Below are 12,654 nucleotides of genomic sequence, written 5' to 3' on the forward strand. Positions count from 1 at the left end.
AATAGGGTCACCTTAGAATTAGACAAGCAAAATAATATATGGAAACCAAATGGCATTCTTTGTATTCCAATGAAATATTACCAATTTCATCCTCATGAACAGAATACATTCCTACACTCCTTGTGAACAACCAGCAAGCTGAAATGTTGGTTGGGTTGTAAGAATCTCGATGGTGAAATCAAGGTGGAGAATTAACAGTAAAGCAAGGATTAGTGGGTCAAGAGAAACAAACAAAAAGGTATTCAAGTGAAGCCTCTCTGACTCCTGCGCATGAAGAACAAACCAGCAGGTCACACTAGAGCGCAGAGCAGAGTGAGAAAGCAGTCAAAATCCTGAAATGACTCCTCTGTTTCTTTACCAAACAAAAAAAAAATCTCAAAAACCTGATAAGATTTGATGTATCAGAAGCAATTTTTCTTTTTTTACTACAAACAGAGGGCGTGCCCTCCCTGCTCTGGTAGCTGGGCTTGGTGGGGCGTGTCCCCCCCCCCTCCATCTCTTGTCTTTCTTTTTTTTTTTGGAGCGCTTTTTTCCTCATGATCCACAAGTGAGCCACTGCAGCGCGGAAGTACAATGAGTGTGTGTCGGCAAGACTTGTGTGGGTGAGGAGAAGCTCCAGCACAAACGCAACGCGTCCCAGAAGGAGGGAGATGGAGGCTGAATTTCGGACTGTCGCAGAATTAATTTAAATCTCATCACGCGGCTCCTCTGGAGCAAAGCAAAGTGCTGCACTGTGTTTGAGTGCTCGCTATGTTCTGCATAGCAACAGAGCAGTGCTACTTTTTGCAGGCCTGCTATGGAGACTACTGTAAATGTGGCTCAGTAGCAAAAATATATATAAATATTTTCCTAGCAGAATCTAGTCTGCAGCTGGTATTTACTCCATTAATATCTGACATGACAAATCAGAAAATATGAAAAATAAGAAGAACATGCTGTACCAAGGGGCATGGTTTTACAGTACAGTGGTCTCACAAACTAACCTTCAGCCAGATAAGCTTGCCTAGTGTTCAGATGGATTATTCTTTGATACACAACATCTAATAATTACTGCTGCAGATCAAACACACATCAATGGTTTTCTCCAGCAGCTAAGTTCTAAATACTGCCACAAAACAAAACGCGATGAGGAATCCTGGTGTCTCAGACCAAGACAGTAGATGTGTTTTAGATGCAGGACATGGCGAATACATAAGGATTTTTTTTTAATATTGTCCTGTTTTCCCCTTATTTAAAAAGTTGTTTCAATTTGATTCAAAACTTCAGGAAAAAAAACAACTAATTATTACTGCTTCACCTTCACTAAACGAACCTACATTCAGTGTAAAGGGAGCATTTTCCAAAAAGCTGCTCTGAATTGGATCTGAAACGTTCATCTCTGCTTAATCTGGTTTATGAAAAATAAAAATAATTCATAAAAACCACTAAAAACAGACTACTTCTCCCTCTTTTCCCTTCACTACCTGTCTCCTTACAGAACGCACAGCTACACTGGGACGCATATACAGGGCAGGCTATAAAAATATCCAAGTGCGGATGGTTGGGTTACTATGGCAACGCTGTAACCAACAGAGAGCGTGGTGTGCGAGTGTGTGCTTCCATCCTGGAGCAGAAACCCCGCAGAGGTCAGAAACCGTCACGACAGCTGCGATGTTTGAAATCCAGTTCAGCTACACCTTTCAGCGGGAGAAACCCGCAGCTTGCTCTGAACACTGACAACTTTATACGAATCTGCCTAAATAACTTGATCGCAGGTAAAGAACATTGTGTTCAACAAATCAAGGCCACAGCTATAAGGGAGTCTTGGTTTTCTCGGTTGCCCTGTGTACCAGGGTTTTTATGTTTTTCTACAGCGTCTTGAGAAAGTATTCACATCCCTTCGATATGTTCTGCATTTTGCTGTTTTACAGCCACAAACATCAGTGTTTTTTCCAGAGGGATTAAAGGTAGCATAATTATGAAGTGGAAGGAAATGGTTTCACTTCATAATGGTTCAGATTTTTTCTCATACAAATCTGAAAAGTGTGGCATGCATTTGTATTTTGCTTCACTGAGTCAAAACTTTAACGCAGGATAATAATATTGCACTTCAGCTCCAGTTTGAAGCTGGAAGAAAAACCTCCCATCCCGGTTTCAAATCTTAAGCAGTACTGCCCCGAAATTAGAGTCAAGACCAAAAATATTTACACTCTTCTTAAAATTCCTGATCATATTTTTGACATGTTTTCAATTATTTTTATTAAAACTCATCTTTTGAGAATCTCTTTGCCATAACCCTAATCTTGAGTTCCCTGCAAAATTTCCCCATAGGAATCAAATCAGAACTCTGGCTGGGCTTCTCAAAAACAATATTACTTCCAATCAGAAGAAATGTTGATCAAAAAAAAAACTTTCAACAAAAGTGTTGTGAAGAATATTGGGCTTAACCTCCATATTCATGTCGAATGACCCATCATAGCTTTCCCTGCTGAAGTAAAGTATCCCTCAGCATTATACTTCCACCACCATGTCACATTGAAGACAGTGTGTAATTCCAGAGTTCGTTTTCAACTACACATTTTGTTTTGCATTTCAATCTGTTATAAATTCACCTTATTTTGCTTCATGTTGGTTTAATCACACAAAATAAAATAAAGTTTAAACAAAGAATCCTGTATTTCTTTACAGCGAAAATTAACCTTTGCTCTGCATACTGAAAATGACCCTGACGAACAAGGTCAGCATAAGAAAACAAGACTGTAAAGAAGAAAGGAAATACTTTATTGCTTTGACATAGTTCTGCCACAATAAATCCAGAAATACTGGATGAAAGCATTCTTGATTTTTTTTCTAGGAAAAAAAATGGGGCCTCCAATATAAAGAGCCCCCCCTTGACAAGGCTCTGCAATCTTATTTCCACCTCCTGTTGTTTAGTCGAGCCACTCCTCCATTCTTCTTTTTCTCTCTCTCCCACGGCCTTGTTCAAGACCAGCAAGCCACAGCAATACTGCGTTACTCTCGCTGGATGGTCTCAAAGCAGTAATTTAACTGCATAAACCATCCGAGAATGCGCCACAGTGTCTTTTTCCAAAGAGTATCTGACTGTTCAAGTTTGTAGAAATATTATCTAGCTCTTGACTGTACCCCCAATTCAGAGTTTTATGGAACTTCACTTACACGTTTCCAATACTTTAATCCCTGACATTCAGTCCTTTTTCACTGCAACACGATCCAGTGTTTTTGGATTCCAGGTAAGCCTTTGTGTTTTCCATGAACCTCAAACAGTCGGTGTCCCTAGGGGGCCGAATTTCCCACCTGTCAGTCTGTGCCTTGGCTGCAGTAGGTGGGGCGTGTGAGCGAAGGTTCCTAGCAGCTTCTTATTGGCCTCAAATGGACAAAAGGGGCACCTAAGCTCTTCCAGTGGCAGAGTGAAAAGCTCTATGGCTTGGACCCTCCATTTTCTTGTTTGCCCCCGCAAACATGAAATTCAGAGGACGCAGGAGTCTATGCCACACATGTTTATGCATGAATACATCGCCGCAAAAATTATTCACAACCCAGAAACGTTTTCACATTTTCTCATGCTACAACCACAAACTTCAACGTGCTTTACTGAAACTTTATGTAATAAACTATACATATATATATATATATGTGTGTGTGTGTGTGTGTGTGTATGCATGTATGTATGTATATATAAAGCTGAAGAAATACTGATTAGTTGTAAGTTTTTTTTCTTTTTTCACATTGACCACTTTCCACTTATTTAGTAATTAGGTAACTTCTAAAGACAATTTGATGCTATGTTTTTTTATTATATGGGGTTAGAGTAAAAGTATGTGAAAGGCTATTTTGTTCATCAATTAATAAGATTTGGACTTGAAGGCTTGACATATTGCTTTGTAATACGATTGGATAAAAAATAAAAATTGACATGAAGAGCTTTTTGTTACTTCTTTTTTTAAGTAACTGAATGGCTGTGAATGCATGACATAGTAATTATAGCTCCGCTCCCCCAAAAAGAACAAAAACATATCCATTTGTGATATGCTTCTTTAGGACACCAGCCACGTAAAGACTCCACACAGTAATTTGATCATATCTTCAAATGTATTGATATTTGTTGATATTCTCAATGGAGAAAATAGTAAAAACAGTTCAGACAATAAGCAGTTAATTTAACATTGAATTTGATTCATTCTGACAACAATAAATCAAGATTCTTATGACAAAACGTTTTCCATATAAATAGCAAATAATGCGATAAATGTTTGCCCCAGTTACATTCCAAAGATCATGCATTGCAGTTTGTGGTTGAAACGTGTCAGAATGTGGACAGTACATAGCATATGCTTCAGTACGGTAAAGAAACATGGATTGCTGTGATGTTAATGAATGATCTGCTGGTTCTGTGCAGACAGCACAGCAGAACGTCCACAACACTGCAGTGAATATGGTGGAAAAAAAAAAAAAAAGCTGCTGGGTCATGTACAGCAGGGAAGTTTAATACATGACTACACACGCTTATTGCTGTGCAAACTCCTCTGCACTCTTATGCTCAAATACAACCCAATCCCACAGCGAAGCTGGAAGGATATTTAATGAATTAAGATGTTCCGGTGCTGATGAAGAGCCCAGCTCCAAATACTGAACCCAAGTGGGCGACCGTTCTCTCTCAACAACAGCCTCAGTCGACTCCCGTATCTCCTTCATGCTGCTCAGACATTCTGACTCCGGTGCGTTTCTTTGTCCCTCCGTGGCTAACTCGGAGTCACCTTTAGCTCGGTTTAAGGTTTTAGAATGCGTCGAGAAGCAGAAACGTAGATCTGCTTCTGCAGCAGAGACGGCGAGCCTAGCGAGATCCGGACTGCGTTCACAGACATAAACTGATGTGACCTTTTGTGCCTTTTACCTGGAAATGTTGATGTGACGGAGCACTTCCAGGAAGTCTGGAGCCAGCATATCTAAGCCATTTACACTGAAAATTGACACCAACATGAAGAACTGTGTTTAAAGGTGAAATGACATTAATCTACTTTTAATGTCTCCCCGTTTACCACCACTCTTACGAACAGTGGTGTAATTGTCTCATCCTCGTTTCTCTCACTCTCAAACATCACACCTACTCCCGGTCGCAGCCTCCACCATTTGACCCCCCCCACCCCCCCCCATCGACTCCACCTACAGGTGATGAGCTCATCTCTGCGGTTGCCTTAGTCACCTAACAACACGTCTGAGAAGCTGGCAGAGAGGAAGACCTGAACCAAATAAAACGCAGGAACAAAGACCCGTGTTAGACGCCAGTGATGTCATCACGAGGCCCGGGTGAGCACGGCAGGCCATGATGACAGCAGCCTCCATCCTCCGAACCCATGATGACTCACTCCGGCTTTCCACAGAGAGAAGGGGCAGCCATTATACGGCTCGGGATGAGATGTGGAATCTAATGTGTGGTTATGAAACAATGGATGGTTCTAATCAGTATGCAAAACAAGAAAACATGTTCAACACCCCACCGCCCCCCATTAGTTAGACAGCAGATTATACAAGCACACAATATTTCCATCAGTGACATCTAAAACAGAAGGAGAGAAGAAGAAGAAAAAAAAAAAGCTCTGCTATAACAATCTCTGGACGCGCTCCATAGCTGTGTAGGATCAGAGTTCTGGATAAACGGTTTGAAGTTGGAGACGCTCAACTTTTTACCCCCATCTACAAAAATAGAAGCTGGCCTTTCAAACTATGTATTTATACCGTTTATGTCAAACAGAGTTCAAAAATGAACACACCACGCTCCAACGTAAGGATGTGCAAGAACAGATGAGAAACAAAGTCACTGACATTTATCTGTTCTGAAAGAGCTACAAAACCAATTCTAAGGCTTTGAGTTGCCAAAAAATGACAACGGTCACAAAATAACCAAGAAAGACGTCTAACACACTGCCAGGGTTTCTGCAGGTTTCACCAGCTCAAATTTAATTCATAATGGTCCTAAAAACGTCATAATCTGTAGATCTGTATCATGACAGAAATACGGAAATTGCATATTTTATAACGTAGTGCCAACCTTTTTTGCACAGAATGGCCGTAGCGTCATTTCGGTTGGTAACAGAAGTGAGACAGTGGCAAAGACAAATATCATCCGGCCAACTGGCGATAATTCACACTTACCGATGATAGATGCAAAAAAGCTATGTGGCTAGCGAGGGTTTATTAGCAGCTAGTTAGTGGGAGCCTCAACTGCCTCAAATCACAGAATGTAATGAAGAGTTTGAGTCTGCATGCGACTGAAATGTTTGCCTGATGAACAAATCTCACGAGAAAAATAAACTACACACACAGAATATATAGCAAATAATCCTGAATGGCCAAATTTAAAACCTGTGATCAGCGTATTTAAGGCCAACTTAAATGTCTGAATGAATTTCAGGCATTTTAAGGATTCATGAATTTAGGACTTTGTAAGGATGCATGGATACCCTGACTGTGTGCATTCACAGTTAATGCAGGACTCAACAACAAGCTCCCCAAGACTAAGGATACTATTTTGTGGGCTGACAAGACAGACGTGGGATTTACTGTCCAACATGGTGGTAGTGTAATGCTCTGGGCCTCCTTTGCTGCTTTAGGACCTGGATGACATGCTAAATGATGGAGTCATCAATTCTGTTCTCTGTCTGAAAAAATCCTAAAGGAAAATGTTTAGTCAGCTTGGTCAGGGTGGGTTTTGCAGCAGAAAACTAGTACGAAACATGCATTCCACCTTTGAATGATTCAAAAATACAAAATGTTGATTTTGGAGTGGCCTAGTCAAAGACAAGCCCTAAATCTGATACAGATCTTGTGGAATGACTTTAAACAGGCAGGTTATGCTTGAAAGTCTTTTAGTGTGGATATTATAAAACAATTCAGCAAAGACGAGTGATGGCCTTTTACTGAATCACGGCTTTAAAAAGTGCTTCTCACATTTACTCATTATCTTTGATGTTATGTATTTAATAATTTGAAACATCCAAGTATGACCAAAAGAAAACAAGAAATCTGACAGGAGGGAAACATTTTTAACTGCTTATTTCACACAATATTCAAAACTGGGAAAACAGACAGGAACTGTTTACTGTACATAAACATGGTTCTGTTTCAGGTTTTAATCTATACCAGGATAAATAAAAAAATCCAATATAAAATCAAATTATTTTGACTCAATTTCTGAAGTCAAAAGAAAATAGTTTTTCATTTAAATTACTTGAGTCACACTGATTGTATGGATGCCACAATATTCTTTGCTCCCCTTTGGCATTCACACAAACGCACACATTGCTGTGTTGGTTCTCAAGAGGGATTTCCCCTCTCATTCTCAACTTCTCTGTTTAAAAATATGTCTAGTAGTGAAAGAAACAGCTCGACCGCCAGATGGGAACTGTTCACTCTTTAAGACAACAATGCTATGAAAACGAACAAATCTGCTACAGTGTCTGTCCGTAAAATAAACAGCTCACTGCAGGGCTGCCAGTGGCAGCTTAAAAGTTCAACTAATTTCCTTTACTGAACCTCCTGATAAAGCTAACAAATTTCAGAACATCAGCATAAAAAAAAAGAAAAGAAAAGAAAAATCAGGACGTTTTTTTCCTCAGTGAGTTTCCTGAGAAATAATAAAAAGTGACGAAGGAACATTTTGTGCTTGAACGTCTCTAAATCTGTACGTAAATAGGAAATGTAATTTTGATGAAGTAAATAAAAACCCAGACTAGTGGAAGCTTACAAGCTAGTCACATGTATGCTGTATGAATGTGCCTCCTTATTCAAACTAACTACATTTGGTGCCTACAAGTACAAGATGCTAAAGTGGGTTTAAGATTGTTGTGACACCACCTCTGCTCCTGATATAAAAATTTTGTGACTTCCCAGTGGATTGAAGACTAGAAGAAAATGCACCTTCATATGTCAACTAAAGTTTTAAAGCAATAACTCAGGACAAAGCACCGCTACAACTAGTGGTACTGTAGGAAATCAGCAATAAAACCGATCTGATCTTTTATCAAACATGGTCAATGTGTTGCATTATACAGTTACGTAATTTACACTTGCAATATAGGTGATCAAAGTCCTTCAAGGGTTCTGGACCTTGAAGGCTGTATGCATCACAACTCCAGAAAAAAATTAAACAGATTGCATGTTCTGCATTTATAGTACATTTCACAGTCATAAAATAAAAGCAGAGCAATGAAAGGAATCTATATGACTCAGTTTGTAAAATAAGAAAAGAGTTTTGGGAAGCCATACATTTTAAAAAACTGGGCTCAATCTGAAGGCACACATTCAAATCCTGTTAACTCTTTCGCTTGTCCTCTACTTCATAAACTTATTTTAAATCTCCCTCATAAACAAGGCCTGATGTCTTATCGATCTCCACATAAGTTTCAGCAGGAAAACTTCCTCAAATGATCAACACGCGAGACATCAGGCTGCACGGCAACCATCAGTCATCTCCTCTGCAAATCACGCTGGACTGGACTGGACCTAATCTTCTAGCAGGAGACGCAAAAAAGTCTTAAACAATAAAAACAAAGTAGTTCTGATGACTGCGGGAGTTTTACGAAACACGATCCCTCTAATCTACTGCTGTCAAGCACAATTACAACTTTGATTTAACAGCTTGCCTTTGGACTGCCTGAATAAATATGCCTAAACAGAACAATCTCTGTGTTTTTCCCCTTCCTTCCGCTGCTCAAGTCTGACACGAGTTTTTGAAGCCGTTTGATCTAAACAAATGTGACAGAGCGAGTCTTGTTCATTTTCCACCATCTGACTATGGTAAACGGATAAACGCCTCGAGGAACAAATAGAGTAGATAGCTTCACAGCTGGATGTTTTGACTGTGACATTCTGAAAGAGCACAACGTGTTGAGAAAGACCACATGGTTGGGTACGACTGGGAACCCCCCCCCCCAAAACATTACAATAAAACAAGAGGAAGATTTATTTTTACGCCGCTTCAAAAGGAAGCAACCTTTATGTAAATAAAGTCGGCGATTTTAGGATGCATAAGGCATTCATACTCCCTGCATGTAATGAATACTGACTGAAAAGGTCCAAATACAGAAAAATAAAAATAAAAATGAAAATAAATAAACCATACATACAAAATACTCAGCATTGCTTTCTCATGTACAGAACTTGACACTGAACAGATGGTTCTCTAAATTCTGCAAAAAAAAAAAAAAAAAAACTTTGGAATTTTTTTTTGTGCAATTTCAAATGGAGCCATCTGATTTTTAATCAACCGAAGCAGGTACATGCTTTTATCATTTTGCCACCCCTTAAAAAAAACTTAAGCTGTCGTTCCAGATTACATAACATCATCTGATGTGGAAGATCAAGCAGGAACCATGTGAAGAACAAACACGACCCAAATTTCTCCTCACAATTGAGGAAAAAAAAAATAATAAAAAAAAGAAAAAACACAAAAAAAAACCGGGAGTTCAAACCTAAGCGAGCACAGCCAAGTTTATCCTCAAGGGAGCAGCTGGTAACGGGCCTGACGGGAGGGTTAACTGCGCTGTGATCAAAATCACTTTACATCTTCTAGAGGGAGGGGGAGGGCTGTTGATCAGAGCATGTAAAAAAAAAAAAAACATGCAAAATACAGAAGAACATCAGGTCATCCAAGAGATGGGAGGAAAAAAGACATTGGATGAACAACAGATTTTGCATGACGCACTGGATGAGAGCTTAGAGAATCAGAACTACTATTTTTCCCCCCTCTGTCCAAGTGCAATGAATCATCTTAACCATCACGTTTAAAAACGCTCCTTTAATTTTACTCCCACAGGCTGATTGAAGTAGCTTTAAAGGCCATAGCTGACGTCCTTGAACGCCTCGATTACTGTTTTGTTTTCATTTTGAAAAGGCTTTATATATTCTTTACATAAATAGACAAATTCAAAGTGCTAAACGAAATATAGATTTCAATAACAGGATGTCACAAAATGTGTTTAAAAAGTACACTGACCACGTAGTGTGTGTATTAACACTACACACCACAGGAAGTTTGATGGATTCTACAGTAAAGTCTGCTCAGTGGCTTTATATAAAAAGCTGTCACATCCTCCTTATTGGAGGATGAACAATGACAAACCTGTGACCTAAAGCTGTTCCAGTTGTTATGGAAAACACTTGCAAGAGGTGATGAGTGGCAGGTGTGGTGGCTGTTTATGTCACCTCTGTGACCTTACCTAAATAATCCTGATGGATGCAGCGGTGCCACCATGACTCCAAAATGTGTCATTGGACACATTGGGGACATCTTCCCTCTCGAGGAGGCTTGTGTGACACCGCCAGCTTATAATGTGGGACACCGAGTTCACAACCAAAGTTGATACAATGACAGGAAAATACAGAATTAGGGAGTTTTCGGGCTGTTCCCAGCTCACTGCAGTGAGAGGACCCACACCAGCGGCGCCGTGAGTGTCGGTGGGGAGGAGGCATCACCAGGGGTAACGTTCCGCCTACATCACAGAGCCTCCCAAATCAAAGTCGAGAAACAACCTCGGAGTCTAAAAGTTGCGGTGAAACCTCAGCACCTCCAGCAGAGAGCTGCTGCACCCGCTGCTTTGCGGACTTTGCCGGGTCCTTTCCGCCGGGCCCAGGCGAGACGTGAGAGTGGGGCGCAGAGAAACACATTCTCTCCCCCCCCTCTCAAATGTTCCCCCTCTCGCCACCGACGTAACAACATGTCGGCAGAGACGGCCATGTTTTGCTGGTTATGTCGACACGGGGGAGGAGGAAAAGTAGACACGATGTTTCTCCTCTCTGCCTGCCGACGCCACAGTCGCCGCATATCAGACTGAAACTCTCACACGGGGCTTGAAAATGTCCACCTAACTTCAGGAGGGGACACGTTGTGTCCCCCCGTACGCAGGTGTAAACGGCAGAGCCACGCAAAGTTCATGCGGCGAGACAACTTAAAATGTTTACACGGCGGCGCGTGGACGTCACGAAGCACCGAGAGGGACACAAACAAACAACAACACGCAGCTTCAACTTGGGGGGACTTTTTGATAAACAGAGCCGCGGCGAGCCGACAGAAAACCAGAGGAAGAGTTTAGCCGTTTCTTACCTGCCCACCCCCTTCTTGACGCGACGTTCAGGTAGCGCGGTACAATCCCAACGCGACCGCTGGAGCAGCAAGCACGCCGAATGGGTTTGAAAGAGTCTCGCGGCGGCCCAATAGCCGACGAGACAACAGGCGACAGGGAAGGGAAAAAATTGGCGATCACAAGGAGGATCTACGCCAAAAGCCACATGATCGCCGACGTCAGAGTACGTATTTGCATGTCGTACCGGAGCGCCGGTGTCCGTCCACAGCGGCTCCATAGCGATACGGCCGTGAAAAGTTTGGCCGCCGGAGGAGAAAAGTGGGGCAACTCTGCATCCCGATATCAGGAGGGAACCTGAAGTGTCCACCAGGCATGTCCGCGGCGCTGAAAATGAATGAACTGCGTGTTGTTGCTGTCAAGTTGCCCCTTGATGATGTCCTCTGCTCGGAGCTCATTGAATATTACATCCAGCGATGGGGCGTTTGCTACCACCCAAAGTCCAACCCTCCATCCACGGCCACGCCCACCAGCCCCATCCCTCAGAAGCAGAGCTGCTGCAGTGCTTTCTCAGCTGGAGGCGGTCTCTTCCAGCATGCAGCAGGGGAAACCCGCATTCAGCTCTTACTCTCCTTCATTCAAAGTTAAAAAACACCCTCCCTGCTGAATCTGTAGAGGTTAGTGTGAGGTCACGGGAAGTGACTTGAGGTCACAAGCAGACACGCAACACTGACCTCCTCTGGATTCACGCGAAAACTGCTGACCTGGGCTCAGGCATAGTCTATTTGATGATACATTCAAGCAAAACCTGTGTAAGACAAACACAGAACCAAAACAGCGAGGTGTAATATTACAGTAAAGTTTGAAACCTGTTATTTTCGTTGCAGAGTAATGGCCAGAGTGTTACCTTTTCTCCAGACAGGTTTGCAGTAATAGCGTGTGTCTGAAAGTATAGTTTTTAAGAAATCTAAAAAACGTTTTCAAGTTAAAAATGTTGAAATGTCAAATAAGATATTCTTTATCAAGGGTGGAAGTTCACTCAAAACCATTATAGGTAAAAACTTAGGGCTAATAAAATAGTAATGTGCAGTTATGAAACAGAGGGATAGATAGCAAATGGAGTAAAATGACCCCAAGCTAGCCCAGTTGGGTGAGGGTTATCTTCCCCTTCACCACTCTGTGTTGTGTCTATTTATTGAGTATATTTGTATCACAGTGGCTCTCAAAAGTGTATAGAATGCTAAGGAAAATTCTGGAAAACGTAAATTGGAAAGCCACATTTTTCTGTCAGGTGAATCAGATTTAATATTACTGTTGCAGCTTGTTCACACTTGCATGAAGTGAATCATAGCAAGAAGTTGGTATATGTACCCAGTTTATTGTGCCCTTGTTGTTTTATTTAATTCTAACAGATTTGTTTGTTTTCAAGTTGAATGGCACGTGGAAAAGGCATTTTTTCCCCTGGTCTAATTTTGTCTATGTAGACTAGACTTTATTGTCGCCAAAGGGGAAATTATTTTCCACAAACTAGCCCCCGCACTCCCATCACCGCATAGACAATAACAACCAATGGCTAGGT

At 41.3% G+C, this 12,654-nt stretch overlaps 1 protein-coding gene across 1 annotated transcript in view; it reads right to left on the reverse strand.

Moving 5' to 3' along the window:
• zhx2a (zinc fingers and homeoboxes 2a) overlaps positions 1–11,527 on the reverse strand; it is a 29,277-nt gene extending 17,750 nt beyond the window's left edge. Inside the window, exon 1 of the mRNA XM_015005153.2 lies at positions 11,099–11,527. The gene's annotated coding sequence lies outside the window, so the exon portion shown is untranslated. The remainder of the gene's footprint in view (positions 1–11,098) is intronic.
• Positions 11,528–12,654: the final 1,127 nt, after the last annotated feature.

This window comes from Poecilia mexicana, unplaced genomic scaffold (genome assembly GCF_051168715.1).
Source record: "Poecilia mexicana isolate PSO_F unplaced genomic scaffold, ASM5116871v1 scaffold_16, whole genome shotgun sequence".
Classification (NCBI taxonomy): domain Eukaryota; kingdom Metazoa; phylum Chordata; class Actinopteri; order Cyprinodontiformes; family Poeciliidae; genus Poecilia; species Poecilia mexicana.